This window comes from Armigeres subalbatus, chromosome 1 (genome assembly GCF_024139115.2).
Source record: "Armigeres subalbatus isolate Guangzhou_Male chromosome 1, GZ_Asu_2, whole genome shotgun sequence".
In the NCBI taxonomy this organism is placed as follows: domain Eukaryota; kingdom Metazoa; phylum Arthropoda; class Insecta; order Diptera; family Culicidae; genus Armigeres; species Armigeres subalbatus.
In genome coordinates this window covers 231,055,777-231,078,085 of record NC_085139.1, presented here as the reverse complement: position 1 = coordinate 231,078,085, position 22,309 = coordinate 231,055,777, and positions in this window count along the sequence as shown.

Sequence of the window (22,309 nt, the reverse complement as noted above, 5' to 3'; positions counted from 1 at the left end):
ACGGGGGCATAACGACATACTGCAAAATTACAAATTCGACAGCAGGATGCGGACACTACTCTGAATCTTGTGGCTGGTAATCGTTGAGCTTGTGTTATAGTGCGTCAGTCTTCGATGTGCCCGAAGATGTCGTAAACTTTCTCTGTGCTTTCCGATTCGGTTGTTGTCGAGCTTGACGATGTTTTTCTGGCCTTGCTGTCGTCTCGCCACCTCCTCTATAGTTACTGTTGCTCCACCCATCACCGTGGTCGTCTTCGAAGTGCATGCGCGAACGCATCCAAGATAAAAGAATAAGACTACGTAGCAATATGAAATGGATTTGCTATCATAGTTGGTATCTCTTTATTACCATTGATATTTCACTCTTTCAAGGGGGTCCCGTAGCGTAGTTGGCTACACGTTCGCCTTACAGGTGGAGGTCATGGATTCGATTCCCAGCCTCTCCACCAAAACCCCCGTCGATCGTCGGATCCGCAGCTCATACAGAGGCGTTTGGGGTGCGCTCCTTACCGTCCCGGCTGACAACTAGAGATGTCGCAAATTAATCGATTACTTCGATTAATCAATTACATACCTGGATACCTAGTTGGCTACAGCGTCGATACACCTATGTCTGGCGTATTGTAGAGCTCCATAATCGTCGGTCTTGGGCGATGTTCCTCCAGTTTCCCCGAACGTTTAGGATCCCCAGGTCCAATTCCACCGCGTGCAGCCAGCGTGTTCGTGGCCTTCCACGAAGTCGTCGGCCCCTATCTGATTCTCTGTTGAATATTGTTTTCGCTCTTCTTTCTTCCGACATTCGTACTAAGTGACCAGCTCACTGAAGTCTGCCGTATTTTATACAATTCACAATATTTTCTTCTTTGTATACTTGATGCAGCTCATGATTCATGCGTCTGCGCCACAAACCATTTTCTAGTTCCCTTCCGAGTATTGCACGCAGCACTTTTCGCTCGAAAACCCCGAAAGCTCTCCGGTCCGCCTCTTTTAATGTCCATGCATCATGTCCATAAAGGGCCACTGGTAGAATCAGAGTTTTGTATAGAGCAAATTTCGTTTCCGTCTGCATGTTGCGGGGCCTAAGCTGGTTACGTAATCCGTGAAAGGCCCTATTCGCAGCAGCAATACTTTTTTTCACTTCACGGGAAACGTCAGTGTCACATGTTATAAGCGTTCCAAGGTAAACACATTTTTCAACAACTTCAAACACATCCCCATCAAGCACTACCTCAGCACCAACACCACTAGGTCTTCCTCTATCTCTATCTGCCACCATGTACTTTGTCTTGGTAGAGTTAATGGTTAAGCCTATCCTCGCCGTCTCCCTCTTCAGTGGGACAAAAGCCTCCACTACTGCTCTGCGATCGATTCCAATAAGGTCGATATCGTCCGCAAAACCCAGGAGCATATGCGACTGTGTGATGATAGTGCCGTTCCTCTGCACGCCAGATCTCCTAATAGCGCCTTCGAGTGCAATGTTGAACAATAAATTCGAAAGTGCATCACCCAGTTTCAATCCGTCTAGGACTATCTGACACAGCTCATTTCTCTCCAAGGAATCGTTCGCTGCTTTGAAATCAATGAACAGATGGTGAGTCTGCAAGTTGTAATCCCGGATTTTATCAAGGATCATCCGCAGGCTAAACATCTGATGTGTCGTTGATCGTCCCTCACGAAAACCTGCCTGGTATTTGCCGACGAAGGACTCCTCAAGCGGTCTAAAAAAAGGTCTGTTAAAAAGGATGCGCGACAGGATTTTGTACGCCGATTTCAGAAGGGTGATCCCTCTGTAATTGGCACACTCTAGTCTGTGCCCTTTCTTATAAATTGGGCATATATATGGTAGGGCGTTCGGCTGCTAATCAAAATGTCATGAATCGAATCGCACAGAAATTGAACAAAAATTTTGTTTGACATTTTTTGAAAAGAATCTGACAAGAGCAGTTGTTTGTAACATTAACCACGTTATAATTGATGAGTTTGTTACTTCTTGATATGGAATTGCAAAATGCTAACATCTTCTTTCAAATTTAAACGTACATGTCCATGATATAATTAGAGGCGAAAGTACAGATGGTTGATAGTACGGCAGCCATGAAGATTTCCATATAGAACTAGATTTGTACTTCCGCCTTTAATTCTATCGTGAACATGTATGCTTAAGTTGAAAAGATAACATTAGCTGCATTTCCATATCAAGAAGATTCTTTAAAAAATGTCAAACAAAATTTTCATTCAATTTCTGTGCGATTCGATTCATGACATTTTGATTATCAGCCGAACGCCCTACCAACTGCACCAGATACGCTTGCTGTTGCAGCACGATATTAAAATTGAATGACAATCTACCAAGTCACCAATGATTGCTTTGTCTCAACATTTCAGGTCCCAACCAAAACTATTCGATGACGATCATTGAAAAGCAATGGTAACTTGTTCGATGGAAATGCTTGCCAGCGTGCAAATCTTTGTAATAAGTAAGGGTATGCGATAACACACTTTTTCGTAACGAAACGAATCGAAACGAAATATAGATTTACTTCCGAGATTTCGAAACGATACGAAACCAAGGTCCATTGAATTCGAAATTTTATGAAACGAAACGAAATTTTATTTTTTTTCCGCGGAATTTTTTTGAGTTGGTTTCGCATTATATGTATACACAATTCTAATTTAACTTTTACGAAGCTAAATATCTGTTTTGCAACCAATAGAGCTAAAATTACAGAAGAAGCAGTATGTGATAAGTTGCCGCGTTCCCGTTTATATACTATTGGCGATAAGGCGATACCCCAGCATTTTTGTCGCTTTCAAATTAACTCATTGTGGAGCGAGGGGTCCTGAATTTGATAATTCTTTTATCAGTTCAGTTTTATATCAGTAAGTATGTAAAAATATAGAAATTGTTTTGTGGTTGTCCTTGTATATGTGTGTGTATATGAGGCATGCAAAAAGCCCACGACTCCGCAATGTTCCTTTCATATTGTGCTAATAGTAAAAAATGATTAATTGTACACATCGTAGTTGCTAATCATGATTGGCCGAGAAACAGCGAATATGCAGAGCTTACCAATTGAATAATCTTCTTGGGATAAAAAAATCTAATTATTCTTGCTTCGAAGTTTCCAATTCATTACCAATAACGATGCTGGTCACGTCCTTACAGTCATCACATTTTTGAATTTGATCACATTTGAGTAGCTGCTTTACCAAATCGGTCCAAATTGAGCTGCTAGGGTTGACACTCATTGTTATAAGAGACAGAAGAATGCTCTGCATATCCGTGAACGCCACGGGAAATAAATCGTTGGTTAGTTGAAAAGGAAATTCATGTGAAGTCACCTTGGTAAGCGACTAAACGAAGTTATATTGGAAAGCCGAAGACAAAAACCGTGTTTCAAATCAATCCGACGCATAATCATTGTGCTTCGTTTAATAAACTTCTACAACACGATCGATTCTGCACTACATAATTTTGTGCTCTTCGATGCAGACATTATTTTTTTCATCTCGTATTCTCCCGCACTAGCTAGCATGACCAGCATCAACACGATCGATAGCACACTGATTAAAAAAAAATCTGCTCGCGAGGCAGATTTTTTTCAGTTTGCGTTTCCTAGACTAGCTCCCGTCCCGTGACCAGCAACAACACGATCGATTCTGCACTCATATTGTGCAAATAGTCAAATAATATCACAGAGTTTAAATCTTGGGGGCTGTATGTACATTTCGATGATTCGCCGAATATTGACTGTTGTGTGGAGTACCTTCAATCCTCTGAACTTTTTATTCTTACTTTTAGGTAAGATTCTAATTGTTGCTTGAACGTAAAACGTTGCATTATGTTTTCCTTAGGGCCTTCCTAACTCTTAAGCGGTGCTTACTCTTGCGCTTAAACCTGATTTGACGCCTAAGCAGTGGTGAACAAATAGGCCTTTAATAAGAAAGAGGCGCTAAAACCTTAAAAGGGCCCTAGGAATCCACGCCACGACTTTGCCGCTTTAACAAAGTTATACTTATCTGATTTATATCCAATTAAATTTAAACTCTAAGTCTGATGTCTTAAATATTGAGTCGGATCCCTTTTGTAAAACATAAGATAGAATAGTTAAAGATACTTTTTGTTTTCTTTTAGATATATTTCTAACAAAACAACGTTTCTTGTCTTGTCTTGTCTTAGCACATGCATAGCCAGTATTAAAAAGCATCCTGGAAATGTCGGTTGTATTCCCGAGCATTTTCTTGTCTGCATTAATATTTGCAGCATATCATAAATATGACACAAGTATTAAAACGGCCAGGCCCACCGTGCAGGCTTGAATTTGGGAGAAAATCCTAAACATCCCGGCAATCATATTATTTAGTAATAAATAACATGATCAACGAAGAGTTTCGAATCTACGAAAGGAAGAAAACTAAACACGTATGTGTCGACGCATAATGGGATTATGTAGTAAGCGTTAATAGAAAAAGCTGTATAACATAAAAATGTAAAATCATAAAGCTGTTTTTAATGATTTTGTTCAGCGGCGCAGCCAAATTTTTTGATAATATAAAGTATGGTTCAAGTTTAAATTTGTTTCGAAATTCCGCGAAATTCCGTTAAATTTCGTTAGAAGCTAGTTTTTTCTAGCGAAATTTTTGTAAATTTACGAAACGAAACGAAATCAAGAAATCAGATTTCGCCATGCTCAAATTCCGCGAAATTCCGCGGAATTTCGTTTCGAACCACCTGAAACGAAATTTTTCGAAATACCGCATATGCTTAGTAATAAGGCAATCAATTAAGCAAATTGAAATGTGAATCCACTCCTCAATTTTCTAGAATTTTTATTAAATACTCGCTTAAGATTTAATACCGTGCTATACTATAATGAATGTGTAGCTGCAACTTCCCGACAAAATCAATCAAAAAAAAAATATTGGATGTAGATTCATAGGCCTTTTATCAATGAAAAATGTTGATTTTTGAGTATCTCGAAGGACAAAATCTGTTAAAACACGAAGAAGATCTGTTCCGATTAAAACACAATGTTCAACAAAGTTTTCGAGGATAGGTATGGCTTCCATTTAGTTGTTGTTGCAATAAATTTCGTTCATCCCACTCAGAGTTACGATTTTTTTAGGGGCAAAATCATGCCAAAAACACTAAATCGATTTGAAGCACACCTAAATTTCAACCAATTGAGCTGAAATTTTCACCAGAAGTCTATCTTAGCATAAGAATTGTAAATACCAGTTGACCGGTCGATTTTAAGAAACTTTTTGAAATTTGAACAGATCTAATATGAGGCCATCCATCCAGCCGGCAGGCAGTACTTCATCCTCCCATATTTTCTGGATAATGTGGTGGATTGATTTATGCCGCTGCTTACTTCCGTGTTTGAGACGCTGGACCGGGATCTCGTCCTTCCCAGAAGCTTTACTGTTTTTCAGCTCGTTTAGAGCCTTCCTAACCTCGTCCAGCGTGTGTGGTTCCACAGATGGACCGTCGCCGACTATGTCCATCCTGCTCCTTAATACAACTTCATTTTCACAGTTCAACAAATCTTCGAAGTGCTCCTTCCACCTGGCTGCCACCATAGTCTTGTCTGTCAACAAATTCCCCTCTCGGTCATTGCACATGGCGGGCAATGGCGCAGTCTTATGCCACGCGCCATTGATAGTTGCGTGAAACCTCCGCATATCGATTCATCGTTGTGATGATCGATTTGTTTGGAATCGATTACTACCCAGCAATTAATCGACAAACATCGGGAGTAATCGATTAATCGGGTTTTACGACATCTCTACCACAGACAAACAGACGTAACACTAGTGAAAATACCATAGACCATGACTTCAACGATCAATTTGAATTTGATTGATTACGCAATTCACAACTAGAGGCGCTAGTGTCGTAATCCTTCGGGTTTGACATTTCACTCCAGCGCCTTCTGGTGACGATGTCTCACGAAACATCGTTTCGTGTAACATGCTCGCAAGATGGTGGTAGATGAGTTGAGCGATGGATTTTTAAGAAAAATGTTCAAGCTGTTACGTCTGTTTGTCTGTGTCTCTACTGACAACTTGTTCTTCTCGGAGGCATTCCTCCAACGTTACCCGGATAAATAGCAACCGAACAATGCAACGATTGGATAGAAGACATGGATAAACGGACACAATGGACTCACGATGAGATGGACTGCCAACGGCAACAATAATGAACTTGAAAATCTAAAAATAGATGTGTGATTGGAGTAACCATATTGTGACGGAATCCGCTCATATATAAGTTACTGTCAGGGTTTGCAGAAATCGCTCTCAATAGATAACGAACAACGATAAAAGAGAGGCAAAAACTGTTCCGAATCATTACAAGCCATGATAACAAATTTATCAAACTTGTATACAAGTGCAAAAAAAACAGAATCGGATAGGCAGTCCCCACAGAAAAATGGTGATTCTCGCTTTGTTTTCGCTCCTTTCGTTTTGATTACTGCACAGCTGTGTAGAACAAGTTGAAATGCACCATCAGAGCCAGTGCTCCCCGGTTTGGAGCTTTCTAAAAAAAAATTATCATGGGGTATAGCCTCCCGAATCAGTTCTCTATCATGACAGCTTGCGAAAAAAGTCTCTCGCGGTATGCTACATATAGTATATGTAAACAGAGATGATAAGTGAGATACTTTTTCATTCATAGGATAGGATGTGACAACTCAATTGAGACTTCCTTGTTGTTTTTAATCGGTTGCTTTGACGAGGTGCTCGCCAGTGCAGCCAAATTAATTTGGAACAAAATATTTCGAAATTGATGTTTTTCTTTCCGTCCTGTCATTTATTTATGTAAGAGAAGCGAAAGACTAACAGAGAGAAGTTTTCGCTAATGAAAATATGACTTTGAGATCGAAAATGACAAAAATGTGAACGATAATGCTTAACATCAACAGTTTTAAACATTTACAACCCTTAAGAATAATTTATATGACGTTTGCAATTCAATATAAATTCATTTTTTTTTTCCAAAAAACTGGAAATCAAACATTTACGTATTTGGGTTATTAAAAACATTACAAACCTGCAACACGTCCAAACTAACAACATGCTGCCCTACGCAAAACGCGCCGCCACCAATCGAAATAATCGATTGTCATTTTCAACCAATCAGCAACCGGTACGATTGTGACAGCAAATCAGTACGATTTTTACTGACTACTTGGCACATCCTATAGGGCACTGCACGGAAACATCTCTTTCTCTTTCGTTCCTCATAAATTTTGACGTTTACTGGCCTTGTTGTTTTCTAACTTCTTTGCAGCAAGAAAGAGACAAAGCAGTCCGTGCAGTGCCCTATTCTAGGTTCATTCTCTTTAGGATTCAATCCCTGGTTACTGCAGGCTACTGTCATGCTATTGTTTAGCCTATCGCCAAATCGTAGCCAGGATGTCCTGGGCTATAATTTTTTTTCATACTACTTTTCAATGATGACAGCGGTCTATGTCTATTGATGATGATGAAACCGCGCTTGTTACAGGCTCGGGTTACTGTGATCGATGTACACTAAGGTGGCGTCTTCATCAATTTGGCGAAAATTCTTTGGTTTGGTTCTGAATTATAAGCGCGCGTCACAGGAAGATGATGGATTAATTGTTTTTCGAATAGATGGAACCACTATCAGCAACTAAGCTACCATACCAAACTCCGATGCCACCGATACAGTCCATTTTTGCAATCAAACCTTTCTGTTCAGAAAATGCTAGTCCTGAGAAGAACCAATTTTCTTCCCCCAATGCGCCTTTCCAATAACTAACTACAACCAAACTCTTGTCTGAACCTTGCGTTAATATTTCACTTCGTGCTGTTATTGTTCGATGGCCTCTCGATGATTTTTCGCTAAGACGCCACCATTTGGAATAAATTTTCAGCATCGTTACTGATGGCGCGGGATCACAACAGACGCCATTTTTTGTAATCAACCCTTTCTGCACATAAAATGCTGATTCGTTGAGTTTGAATAATCTGCACGCTGAGGACCGTTATAAGTTATCGATAACTAGTCGACCCGGCAGACGTTGTCCTGCATAGTAGGCGAGAATGTGCGTTCCGAACTGCCCATGCAAAGTTCGCATAGGAATCACAATTTTAGTTTTTCACGATTTGCTCAACTTTATTCGTAATTTTCGCATTAGGAAATATCATATAAACCCGTCGGAAACTATAACGAATGTTTCTGCTGAAGAAATGAAAAAAATCCATCCAGCCATTTTCGAGTTATGCGGATACGAACACAGACCATTTGATTTTTATATATAAGAGAAGATAAATAGGTGAAAATCAGTATTTTTAGATAAATGCAAAGAAGCGTTGACTCTTCATTAATCAAAAGGTTAAAAAATTGGATATTAACGTTCAAAGTGTATCATATTTTTGTCTCCGATTTTTACAATCACAAAGTGTACCCTAATATAGAGAAGACAGACGTAGTCCTACGTCAAAAGGCTTGTGAAGTCGATGGCACAAATCTCTATCTGAGGATTTTCTTGGCGCATCCTCGGCAATTTTCTTTTAGGATTCTGGAGAATGCCTTTAGCAGTTCTTGTAAAATGGAGTTTAGGGCTGGAAATGAGGAAACCGAGGAAAGACTTCACCAACGTTGACAGCTGTAAAAGATGTAAAAAAAAACTAAGTAAGTTCATTAGGTATCTCTTTTGGTCAACAGAATCATGCATTGAGCTAATTGATAATTTTCGCAACTTTTCCAGATTGACGACATGCACCCAAAGTGATGGAAATGATTTATGGTATGTACCCAGAGAAACTAGCCCTACTCAAGCAATTCAAGACATGCTTGCAAAAGCTTTCTTTCTCAGATCTGTTGCAGACTATTCTTATTCTGATCCATTTGTATTTTCCTCCTTTGCATTGATCAGAAGTCACGTAGGCCAACTTAAGAATTGATCTTACCACTCGACAGCACAAATCACGACTATTTCCCCCAGACGATACATGGTGGGAGGATTGGAACTCCGCACCATGCTGTGACCGTGTATCATGGGGCGCATGGTATGTAGAAACAATAAAAAAATGGATCACGTCATGTCATGAATCGGTTTTCGAGTAGACACAATCGTAAAAGAAATAACCCATTTGAAAAAAAGCGACAGCCACTAGTCAAGAGAGCTGACCTTGGCCGAGCTAGGCGGTGAGGGTGCCTGCGCGAAATGGTCTCCAATTAATGATGTCTACTAGGTGTCGAATAGTGATTTGGTTGTGGCTTTACGGACCCACCGCAAGTGTGAGGGTCACCTCACCACCATCGAACGCGTACGCTGCTGGTGCGCAGGACGAATGGGCTGTAATTATGCGCGCGATGCAGTCTGAGTTGCAAATTGTTTAATTATTTCTTTTATCTTGCGAAAATGACTGTAATCGATGGCGTTTACGAGCTGTGGGAAGTAATGTGCATAATTTGAGTCGTTAATGTGTGATCTTACTTCACATTAACCGGCACTTATTATCAGATCGCTAAAATAGCTTATTTGTTTTATTGTTCAAACTTTAACTTTTTACGATGCGACTGGGAGGCACATGACTACGGAATAGGCGAAACAATCTTCCTCGGAAGTACCAAACGAGAACAGGTTCCAAGTGAACTGTACTCTGGTGGGGAATCCCTCGACGGCATCGATGCGGTTGAGCAGCATGCCAAATTTCTTTTCAAAGCACAGTAAGCTATCTCGATCCAGCTGTTTCACGCTTGGAGGCGGGAAATACCGGTCATGGTTGATGATGGTTGATGAACTCACACTTCGAATGATTTTTTTGTGTCTTTTCGAATATTTTGGAACAAACGGTAATGTCACTATAAAAACTCGTTTTAGAATTATGTCTTTTTTACTTTCCACCATTTCATCTTTTCCTTATTGATTTCGGATATCTTTCTATATTGTTTCCTCTTTACTTTATAACAAAAATATCTTCCACTGCATATCGATATTTTCATTAGAAGCATATGCGATTGTCTGATAATAGTACCGCTCCTCCACTAACCAGGACATCATTGCGCAGTTTGACGACTCGACAGCAATATCTTACGACAGTTTATGATTTGCTCGATTCCCAATGCCAACGCAGTTCTCCTAATTACTCCATCGAGTGCCATATTGAACAGTAAATTCGAAAGTACGTCGCTCTGCTTCAATTCATCTAAAGTTACGAAGGATGTCAAAATTTCGTCGACGCTTGATTTCGAACCGTCCAGCCCCACATGAATCAGCTGTATTAGTTTCGCTGGAAAACCATATATCAGCAAACATGCTCTAGAACAATTATAATTATAGTGTTTATTTTCATACAAAATTGTAATGTTTTCGGATCAAAATCTTGATTTCTAGTGATTAGATTGAGGATGCATTTTACCGCACAGCTCAAAATCAATTGATGTTATTTGTATGCATGTTTACTGAAAAGATTGAAGTAATTATAAAGCCACTCCATTTATATGAAGCTCCATCAGAACCCAAAATGAGCTTATTTATACCAACTAGGAGATTTTTTTATTAGAAGCGGTTACCCAATCACGTCTAAATCTGCCGATTTTTCGTTACTTTGGCAAATGCGAAATTAAAGTCCTTATTTATGGATTGCTGCGCAATAGGAAAAGGTCCGGGTTTGGTCATTTGCGATGCCGAAGTTGGGATTGATTTATCATTCAACGTGGATTTTTCAACCGTCTAAGACGAATTAAGTACTCTCCATTTAATTCCACCAGTTAATTTTCGATATCTTTGCAGATACGTATTTCGACCACAACTGTGTAGTCGTCTTTAGTGTCTCGTACTTGACTCGGCTTGTCATCAAGTCGAGTCAAGTACGAGATACTGAAGAAGACCACACAGTTGTGGTCGAAATACGTATCTGCAAAGATATCGAATATAATTGGTGGAATTAAATGGAGATTACTTAATTCGTCTTAGACGGTTGAATACATTCCACTAAAAGAGCTTTATATTTTTTCTGAAAGTGGATTTTTCTCCGGAACGTAGTAATAGTGATTAAGTATTACCAAACGCCTTCTTGATAGCCGTTGAGTAAGATCTGCGAAACAAGGGGCTTGTAATTTTTAATTTCCACCAAAAAGGCGTTGATTTTGCCCCAGAGGCAGATACATACACGGAAGAAATAAACTACCCAATAGTGAGTTTATTTCACCCAACCTCGAACATCCGTACGGGAAGCCAAAATTGAGTAAGTAGGGTCGAAGTAGTTTGCCTTTACTCCCATGTTAAAAAAGTACCCAACGAAAAATTTATTTACCCAAATTTAAGTTTAATTCACTCAATTTCGACCTCAGGTAATAAAACTCAAAATTGGCTTCCGGTATTGAACTGGCGTCGTTGGATTTTTTGGCTCTTTTGTTTTGACAACAAAAGAAAGAGTGGATGAAAGAGAAGAGAAAAAATCGCTCAAAAGTAAATTTAAAGATACTCATTTTTGGGTACTTTTTTTCACCCGTGTAGGATAGAATAATGCTCCCAAGAATGGTTCTCAGTAGGCCTTTCATTCCTCCCTGGATAACCTTGCAATTTAATCTAGCGAGGTCCGAAGATAGGGATAGCAATATTAGTAATCTGGATGAGATAAAAGTTGCTCTCATAAAGGTCGGAGCCTATACTCTATTGGAAAACCTTCACCACAAATCTGCTAACGATGGAAACATCAATCGAGTTGACGTAGCAACCGTTCTAGGAATTGGGGAGCCTTCGTTAGGAATAACTCCAATTAGGAAGTGCCATATTTTCTTTTTATTATGTCTAAGAACTTTGCAAGACTGGTTTAAAGTGGTTTAAAGGTTTTTCTACAGATATTGTGTAAAACAGCTTGCGGAATTGTGAAATTTTAAATACAATATTTGTCACTTGTCATAAGACGAGTTTGTACAATCCCATTGAATTCCACCACTTAATTGTATCTTGACAGATACGTATTTCGACCTCATCAGTAAGGCCGTCTTCAGTGTCTCGTACTTGACTCGACTAAAAAGCTCAAAATAATTTTCTTAACAATATTTGTGTAAGAAAAGAATTTACCAATTCTATCGGGGAAGGGTCGTTTGGCCGAAAGCCGTCATTTGGCCGAAAGGGTCATTTGGCCGGGGGAAGGGTCGTTTGGCCGAAACCCATTCGGCCGAAAGCCAATTAGGTCGAATGCCACTAGGCCGAACAAAGAATTAGGCCGAAAGTCATTTGACTGAATGGCTCATTTGGCCGAAAGGGTCGTTTGGCCGAAAGGGTCATTTGGTCGAAAGGGTTGTTTGGTCGAAAGGATTGTTTGGTCGAAAGGGTCATTTGGCCGAAAAGGTCATTTGGCCGAATAAGACAAGGCTGAACAGGTAATTTGGCCTCCATCTTCCATGACCTCATGGAGGGTCTGGTTTGAAACCTATTAGGCCAGCGATTCTCAACCTTTTTCTTGGGAGGTACCCCTTCGAACTTTTGCGTTCATCGAGGTACCCCTTATTTTTATCGCCCTAATGAAAATAAGCGTAAATAATATTTATGATAAACGATCCTGAAAACTAACGGGATATGTGGCTCTCCATTTTCACAAAGTTCTATCCAAACATTTGTTTACAATTTGTGGTTTTTCGTGAAACTTTCCAATTCAAATTATGTATGTACATCAAGCTTCCTACAGGACTTCCGAGCCTCTTGAAAGGAGGCTTCCGAGCCTCTTGAAAGGAGGCTTCCGAGCCTCTTGAAAGGAGGCTTCCGAGCCTCTTGAAAGGAGGCTTCCGAGCCTCTTTAAAGGAGGCTTCCAGGCCTTTGAAAGGAGGCTCTGAGCCTCTTGAAAGGAGGCTTCGAGCCTCTTGAAGGAGGCTTGAGCCTCTTGAAAGGAGGCTTCTGAGCCTCTTGAAAGGAGGCTGAGCCTCTTGAAAGGAGGCTTCTGAGCCTCTTGAAAGGAGGCTTGAGGCCTCTTGAAAGGAGGCTTCCAGGCCTCTTGAAAGGAGGCTTCCTGAGCCTCTTGAAAGGAGGCTTCTGAGCCTCTTGAAAGGAGGCTTCGAGACTCTTGAAAGGAGGCTTCCGGGAGCCTCTTGAAGGAGGCTTGAGCCTCTTGAAAGGAGGCTTCTGAGCCTCTTGAAAGGAGGCTTCCTGAGCCTCTTGAAAGGAGGCTCTGGAGCCTCTTGAAAGGAGGCTTCTGAGCCTCTTGAAAGGAGGCTTCTGAGCCTCTTGAAAGGAGGCTTCTGAGCCTCTTGAATGGAGGCTTCTGAGCCTCTTGAAAGGAGGCTCTGAGGCCTCTTGAAAGGAGGCTTGAGCCTCTTGAAAGGAGGCTTCTGAGCCTCTTGAAAGGAGGCTTCTGAGCCTCTTGAAAGGAGGCTTCCTGAGCCTCTTGAAAGGAGGCTTGAGCCTCTTGAAAGGAGGCTTCTGAGCCTCTTGAAAGGAGGCTTCCAGGCCTCTTGAAGGAGGCCTGAGCCTCTTGAAAGGAGGCTTCTGAGCCTCTTGAAAGGAGGCTCTGAGCCTCTTGAAAGGAGGCTTGAGGCCTCTTGAAAGGAGGCTTGAGCCTCTTGAAGGAGGCTTGAGCCTCTTGAAGGAGGCTTCCAGGCCTCTTGAAAGGAGGCTTCTGAGCCTCTTGAAAGGAGGCTTCCAGGCCTCTTGAAAGGAGGCTTCCAGGCCTCTTGAAAGGAGGCTTCTGAGCCTCTTGAAAGGAGGCTTCCAGGCCTCTTGAAAGGAGGCTTCTGAGCCTCTTGAAGGAGGCTTCCGAGCCTCTTGAAAGGAGGCCTGAGCCTCTTGAAAGGAGGCTTCTGAGCCTCTTGAAAGGAGGCTTCCGAGCCTCTTGAAAGGAGGCTTCCGAGCCTCTTGAAAGGAGGCTTCCGAGCCTCTTGAAAGGAGGCTTCCGAGCCTCTTGAAAGGAGGCTTCCGAGCCTCTTGAAAGGAGGCTTCCGAGCCAGCCTCTTGAAAGGAGGCTTCCGAGCCAGCCTCTTGAAAGGAGGCTTCCGAGCCAGCCTCTTGAAAGGAGGCTTCCGAGCCAGCCTCTTGAAAGGAGGCTTCCGAGCCAGCCTCTTGAAAGGAGGCTTCCGAGCCAGCCTCTTGAAAGGAGGCTTCCGAGACTCTTGAGAGGAGGCTTCCGAGCCAGCCTCTTGAAAGGAGGCTTCCGAGCCAGCCTCTTGAAAGGAGGCTTCCGAGCCAGCCTCTTGAAAGGAGGCTTCCGAGCCAGTCTCTTGAAAGGAGGCTTCCGAGCCAGTCTCTTGAAAGGAGGCTTCCGAGCCAGCCTCTTGAAAGGAGGCTTCCGAGCGAGCCTTTTGAAAGGAGGCTTCCGAGCGAGCCTCTTGAAAGGGGGCTTCCGAGACTCTTGAAAGGAGGCTTCCGAGCATCTTGAAAGGAGGTTGAAAGGAGGCTTCCGAGCCTCTTGAAAGGAGGCTTCCGAGCCTCTTGAAAGGAGGCTTCCGAGCCTCTTGAAAGGAGGCTTCCGAGCCACTTGAAAGGAGGCTTCCGAGCCTCTTGAAAGGAGGTTCGAGGCCTCTTGAAAGGAGGCTTCTGAGCCTCTTGAAAAGGCTTCCAAGCCTCTTGAAAGGAGGCTTCTGAGCATCTTGAAAGGAGGCTTGGAGCCTCTTGAAAGAAGGCTTGAGCATCTTGAAAGGAGGCTTGGAGCATCTTGAAAGGAGGCTTCTGAGCCTCTTGAAAGGAGGCTTGAGGCCTCTTAAAGGAGGCCTCTGAGCCAGCCTCTTGAAAGGAGGCTTCCTGAGCCAGCCTCTTGAAAGGAGGCTTCCGAGCCTCTTGAAAGGAGGCTTCCGAGCCTCTTGAAAGGAGGCTTCCGAGCCTCTTGAAAGGAGGCTTCCGAGCCTCTTGAAAGGAGGCTTCCGAGCCTCTTGAAAAGAGGCTTGCGAGCCTCTTGAAAGGAGGCTTCCGAGCCTCTTGAAAGGAGGCTTCCGAGCCAGCCTCTTGAAAGGAGGCTTCCGAGCGAGCCTCTTGAAAGGAGGCTTCCGAGCGAGCCTCTTGAAAGGAGGCTTCCGAGCGAGCCTCTTGAAAGGAGGCTTCCGAGCGAGCCTCTTGAAAGGAGGCTTCCGAGCCTCTTGAAAGGAGGCTTCCGAGCCTCTTGAAAGGAGGTTGAAAGGAGGCTTCCGAGCCTCTTGAAAGGAGGCTTCCGAGCCTCTTGAAAGGAGGCTTCCGAGCCTCTTGAAAGGAGGCTTCCGAGCCTCTTGAAAGGAGGCTTCCGAGCCTCTTGAAAAAAGGCTTCCAAGCCTCTTGAAAGGAGGCTTCGAGGCATCTTGAAAGGAGGCTTCTGAGCCTCTTGAAAGAAGGCTTCCGAGCATCTTGAAAGGAGGCTTCCAGGCATCTTGAAAGGAGGCTTCCTGAGCCTCTTAAAGGAGGCTGAGGCCTCTTAAAGGAGGCTTCTGAGCCTCTTAAAGGAGGCTTCCTGAGCAAGCCTCTTGGAAGGAGGCTTCGAGGCCAGCCTCTTGAAAGGAGGCTGAGGCCTCTTTCAAAGAGGCTTCTGAGCCTCTTGAAAGGAGGCTTCTGAGCCTCTTGAAAGGAGGCTTCCAGGCCTCTTAAAAGGAGGCTTCTGAGCCTCTTAAAGGAGGCTTGAGCCTCTTGAAAGGAGGCTTCTGAGCTCTTGAAAGGAGGCTTCTGAGCCTCTTGAAAGGAGGCTTCCGAGCCTCTTGAAAGGAGGCCTTGAGCCTCTTGAAGGAGGCTTCGAGCCTCTTGAAAGGAGGCTTCTGAGCCTCTTGAAAGGAGGCTTCTGAGCCTCTTGAAAGGAGGCTTGAGGCCTCTTGAAAGGAGGCTTCTGAGCCTCTTGAAAGGAGGCTTCTGAGCCTCTTGAAGGAGGCTGAGGCCTCTTGAAAGGAGGCTTCTGAGCCTCTTGAAAGGAGGCTTCTGAGCCTCTTGAAAGGAGGCTTCTGAGCCTCTTGAAAGGAGGCTCTGAGCCTCTTGAAAGGAGGCTCTGAGCTCTTGAAAGGAGGCTTCCGAGCCTCTTGAAAGGAGGCTTCTGAGCCTCTTGAAAGGAGGCTTCTGAGCCTCTTGAAAGGAGGCTTCTGAGCTCTTGAAAGGAGGCTTGAGCCTCTTGATGAAAGGAGGCTTCTGAGCCTCTTGTAAAGGAGGCTTCTGAGCCTCTCTTGAAAGGAGGCTTCCTGAGCCTCTTGAAAGGAGGCCTGAGCTCTTGAAAGGAGGCTTCTGAGCCTCTTGAAAGGAGGCTCGAGCCTCTTGAAAGGAGGCTTTGAGCCTCTTGAAAGGAGGCTTCTGAGCCTCTTGAAAGGAGGCTTCCAGGCCTCTTGAAGGAGGCTTCTGAGCCTCTTGAAAGGTGGCTTTGAGCCTCTTGAAAGGAGGCTTCTGAGCTCTTGAAAGGAGGCTTCTGAGCCTCTTGAAAGGAGGCTTCTGAGCCTCTTGAAAGGAGGCTTCCTGAGCCTCTTGAAAGGAGGCTTCTGAGCCTCTTGAAAGGAGGCCTGAGCCTCTTGAAAGGAGGCCTGAGCTCTTGAAAGGAGGCTTCTGAGCTCTTGAAAGGAGGCTTCTGAGCTCTTGAAAGGAGGCTTCTGAGCCTCTTGAAAGGAGGCTTCTGAGCCTCTTGAAAGGAGGCTTCTGAGCCTCTGAAAGGAGGCCTGAGCTCTTGAAAGGAGGCCTGAGCCTCTTGAAAGAAGGCTTCTGAGCCTCTTGAAAGAAGGCTTCTGAGCCTCTTGAAAGGAGGCTCTGAGCTCTCTGAAAGGAGGCTTCCTGAGCCTCTTGAAAGGAGGCTTCTGAGCCTCTTGAAAGGAGGCCTGAGCCTCTTGAAAGGAGGCTCTGAGCCTCTTGAAAGGAGGCTCTGAGCCTCTTGAAAGGGAGGCCTGAGCCTCTTGAAAGGAGGCTTCTGAGCCTCTGAAAGGAGGAGGCTTGAGCTCTTGAAAGGAGGCTTCTGAGCCTCTTGGAAAGGAGGCTCTGAGCCTCTTGAAAGGAGGCTTCCTGAGCCTCTTGAAAGGAGGCTTCTGAGCCTCTTGAAAGGAGGCCTGAGCCTCTTGAAAGGAGGCTGGAGCCTCTTGAAAGGAGGCTTGAGCTCTTGAAAGGAGGCCTGAGCCTCTTGAAAGGAGGCTTCTGAGCCTCTTGAAAGGAGGCTTCTGAGCCTCTTGAAAGGAGGCTTCTGAGCCTCTTGAAAGGAGGCTTCTGAGCTCTTGAAAGGAGGCTCTGAGCCTCTTGAAAGGAGGGCTGAGCCTCTTGAAAGGAGGCTTCTGAGCCTTGAAAGGAGGCTTCTGAGCCTCTTGAAGGAGGCTTGAGGCCTCTTGAAAGGAGGCCTGAGCCTCTTGAAAGGAGGCTTCTGAGCCTCTTGAAAGGAGGCTTCTGAGCCTCTTGAAAGGAGGCTCTGAGCCTCTTGAAAGGAGGCTTCTGAGCCTCTTGAAAGGAGGCTCTGAGCCTCTTGAAAGGAGGCTTCTGAGCCTCTTGAAAGGAGGCTTCCTGAGCCTCTTGAAAGGAGGTTTCTGAGCCTCTTAAAATGAGGCTTCCGAGCCTTTTGAAAGGAGGCTCACGAGCCTCTTGAAAGGAGGCTTCCGAGCCTCTTGAAAGGAGGCTACCGAGCCTCATAAAAAGAGGCTTCCGAGCCTCTTGAAAGGAGGCTTCCGAGCCTCTTGAAAGGAGGATTAACCATTTTAGAATGTTATTGAAATGGGTGCATGGTGGTGATGATGTTTTTCAGTTAAATACTTCATGAATGTGATGTTTATTTCATTTTTGAAGTAACCAAATTGTTCTCAATTAAAAATTATGTTAATTGAGCATAACTATTTCCACGGTACTTTATAATTGGGTAAGAAATCAATGTACTTTATATGTTTGTACTTATTATTATTGATATAGGAACAGATACTTACATCAAGCTTTCTACAGGACTTTGCCTCTTGGAAGTAGGCTTGAGCCTTTTGAAAGGAGGCCTGAGCCTCTTGAAAGGAGGCTTCTGAGCCTCTTGAAAGCAGGCTTCCAGGCCTCTTGAAAGGAGGCTTCCGGGCCTCTTGAAGGAGGCTGAGGCCTCTTGAAAGGAGGCTGAGCCTCTTGAAAGGAGGCTTCCAGGCCTCTTGAAAGGAGGCTTCGAGCCTCTTGAAAGGAGGCTGAGCCTCTTGAAAGGAGGCTTGAGCCTCTTGAAAGGAGGCTTCCAGGCCTCTTGAAGGAGGCTTCCAGGCCTCTTGAAAGGAGGCTCTGAGCCTCTTGAAAGGAGGCCTGAGCCTCTTGAAAGAAGGCTTCTGAGCCTCTTGAAAGGAGGCTTCCAGACCTCTTGAAAGGAGGCTTCTGAGGCCTCTTGAAAGGAGGCTTCTGAGCCTCGTGAAAGGAGGCCTCTGAGCCTCTTGAAAGGAGGCTTCTGAGCTCTTGAAAGGAGGCTTCTGAGCCTCTTGAAAGGAGGCCTGAGCCTCTTGAAAGGAGGCTTCCTGAGCCTCTTGAAAGGAGGCTCTGAGCCTCTTGAAAGGAGGCTTCTGAGCCTTTCTTGAAAGGAGGCTTCTGAGCCTTCTTGAAAGGAGGCTTCCGAGCCTCTTGAAAGGAGGCTTCCGAGCCTCTTGAAAGGAGGCTTCCGAGCCTCTTGAAAGGAGGCTTCCGAGCCTCTTGAAAGGAGGCTTCCGAGCCTCTTGAAAGGAGGCTTCCGAGCCTCTTGAAAGGAGGATTAACCATTTTAGAATGTTATTGAAATGGGTGCATGGTGGTGATGATGTTTTTCAGTTAAATACTTCATGAATGTGATGTTTATTTCATTTTTGAAGTAACCAAATTGTTCTCAATTAAAAATTATGTGAATTGAGCATAACTATTTCCACGGTACTTTATAATTGGGTGAGAAATCAATGTATTTTATGTGCACATTGACTTATTGTTATTGATATAGGAACAGATACCCTACATCAAGCTTTCTACAGGACTTTGCCTCTTGGAAGTAGGCTTCCGAGCCTTTTGAAAGGAGGCTTCCGAGCCTCTTGAAAGGAGGCTTCCGAGCCTCTTGAAAGCAGGCTTCCGAGCCTCTTGAAAGGAGGCTTCCGAGCCTCTTGAAAGGAGGCTTGCAGGCCACTTGAAAGGAGGCTTCCAAGCCTCTTGAAAGGAGGCTTGAGGCCTCTTGAAAGGAGGCTTCTGAGCCTCTTGAAAGGAGGCTTGAGCCTCTTGAAAGGAGGCTTCCAGGCCTCTTGAAGGAGGCTGAGCCTCTTGAAAGGAGGCTTCCAGGCCTCTTGAAGGAGGCTTCTGAGGCCTCTTGAAAGGCTTCCTGAGCCTCTTGAAAGGAGGCTTCCAGACCTCTTGAAAGGAGGCTTCTGAGCCTCTTGAAAGGAGGCTTCTGAGCCTCGTGAAAGGAGGCTGAGGCCTCTTGAAGGAGGCTTCCAGGCCTCTTGAAAGGAGGCTTCCGAGGCCTCTTGAAAGGAGGCTTCCAGGCCTCTTGAAAGGAGGCTGAGCCTCTTGAAAGGAGGCTTCTGAGCCTCTTGAAAGGAGGCTTCCTGAGCCTCTTGAAAGGAGGCTTCCGGGCCTCTTGAAGGAGGCTTCTGAGCCTCTTGAAAGGAGGCTGGGCCTCTTGAAAGGAGGCTTCTGGAGCCTCTTGAAAGGAGGCTTCTGAGCCTCTTGAAAGGAGGCTTCTGAGCCTCTTGAAAGGAGGCTTCCAGGCCTCTTGAAAGGAGGCCTGAGCCTCTTGAAAGGAGGCTTCCGAGCCTCTTGAAAGGAGGCTTCCGAGCCTCTTGAAAAGAGGCTTCCGAGCCTCTTGAAAGGAGGCTTCCGAGCCTCTTGAAAGGAGGCTCCCGAGCCTCTTCAATACCTCCAATATCTGAACTCCAGAATGATTTGGATTACAGCAGGAACTCTGTGAATGTTTTGATTTGCATATACTGGTGTAATGATGTCCCATGGGGTTGCTCCATCTAACATACAAGCTGAGGACACTATGAATTACTCTGTTGGTGTTGTAGAGCTTCAATATCTGAACTCAAGAATGGTTTGGAGTACCGCAGCTATTCTGGGAATGTATATTTTTTTATATATTGACATAATCATGTCCCATGGGGATGCTACAACTAACACACAAGCTCAGGAGCCTATCAATAACTCTGTTGGCCTTGTAGGCCTCCAAGATCTGAACTCAAGAATTGTTTGAAGTACCGTAGATATTCTGGGAATGTTGTATTTTGTATATATTGCTGTAATGATGTTCCATGGGGCTTCTCCAACTAACACAAAAGCTCGGCAACCTATGAATTCCCGAGCAACACACATGTTGTAAATCAGTCTATTATACTCATATGAGACTTAATTTGGTCATATATGAGTTATATCAACCAAATCAACGTGAATTGTGCTGCTAGGGTTACTCTGTTGATCTTGTAGACCTCCAAGATCTGAACTCTAGAATAGTTTTGAGTACCGTTCATGTTCTGGTAACACTGCGATTTGACAAAAATAGTTTAATTACGTCTCAAGTAGCATTGCCAACTTCAAATTAGGATTGAGGCCCCGTAAAACGCTTTGTTTATGTTGATCATCAGGATCTGAACTCAAGAAAGGTTTGGAAGCCCTAGAAGATCTCAAAAAAATATTTTACCCCATATTTCTACTTTTTCTTGGTTTGCATACGTTTTTGAAGCAGAATGTCCAAAATTTATGTTGAAATACGACGAAAAAAAATCCGTATTGAATCGGTTAAATGAATACGTTTTCTCGGATAAGGCAAAAGGAAGAAATAAAGAAATATCCATAAAAACGTCTTTCCATAACAAAGTAAAGAGAGGATTCATTACCTTCATCACATCCAACCGAATCTCGTTGGACCAAGTCTTAGACCAAGTATATGAATCGTCTACAAAAATATAACTTTGACCCATACAATCTTCCCGATTTCCGATGCTGTGCCCAGGGTGATGCATCCGTTGAGGTGAATGTTGTTTAACGGTGTGTGGCTTAGCGGATGTATGTTATGCTGCTTCTGGCATCTCTATTGTAAGGGTATTCATATCTCACATATTCTATACCGCACAGAAAGGTTTGTAAATTTATTTTGATAGGCACATTTTACATTATCTATTTTGGAAATTATTCGCCATTCTCAATAGAATGACATAACATTTGGTTAAATAATTCATCAGTACCTCTGAAAGCCAACTAACCTTTACAACAAATACTGAATTTTTCCTTTGTCGTGTGTAAGTAATTTTGAACAAAAATCATCGTTAAAAAATCGCTTGTTCATACCAATTCCATGAACTTGACCTCACCCTCGTCTGAAATGGACTAAAGTCGCGATCGCCCAAACCCATATCTTCTAGACCTTGAACGAGCGCAAACCGACCGACTCACGACTACCACAAACCCCCCAAATTTGGAATTTCAGTTCCTAATCGCTGAAAACAGCAAAATTTAACACCCAACCACTGAAAGCTACAGCCGCCGCCGCCGCCCGTCGTCGTACCGTGAGCGACTAGACCTCTAGCTGGACCTTTTCCCCCCATCACCACTGCCAAAAAGGCGACAATGTCGGTCGCATGGTGGTCAAAACAAGCCATTAAGCAGCTAACAAATTTGACTCGTGAACGTGCCGCCATAGCGGCTTAGCTCAATCATAAATTTGACGCCGACGACCTGGGGCTTGGCTTCCTTTTGTTTCTGGGAGAGCGGACTCTTCTAGATGTTGTTGAATATCAAAGTTCTAAAGATCGGATCAAGTCGTAATTTAAAAAATGCTGTCTAGATTTTTTGTAACAAATCACTTCAATATGCTTGTAAGAATGAAACTGTATTCATTTTCTTCTGATTGTTTTAGCAATGCAACCGATACTCCCATTGAGTAGAATACTTTTTTTTACTATTAAGCAGCTCGAAGTCAAGTGGAAGAATTGTCTAGGCAACTTTTACCATAATCGAACTTAAGATCCAATAGAGGGTTATTAATCAACTTTGAAGGAAATAGCAATCTAAAATTTTAGGATTAAATACTTAATCCTATATAATTTACTTCCCGCATCCAGCTGGCAGTGGTTCGTCCATTAGAATTTGAAAAGATTGTAAACTAATAGCTGCCATTCAAATATCAGCTTAGCACACCTTGTACACTTCCTTTTGCTTTAATTGATGGTGGAGACTGTGTCCCCGTCACCTTCTAGTATTGCTCTCCTGCAATACATTTCGATATGATTGATAATCCGCCGTACTACGAGATATAACGGAAATGAGTCCTCGCCGATGAGGCGGCTATCATCGATTGCAACAAACCTGTGAGAAAGAGAACTTTATGGAAAGAATCTTATGAAGAGTGAGTGTAAATTCGTTAATACTGTAGATATTTTTTTCGTATGGAAAAGCCATTTCTACATCTAAACATTGCCCGCTACCCCGTCTGTGGAAGTTTCGGCAAGTTTTACCCTCCTATA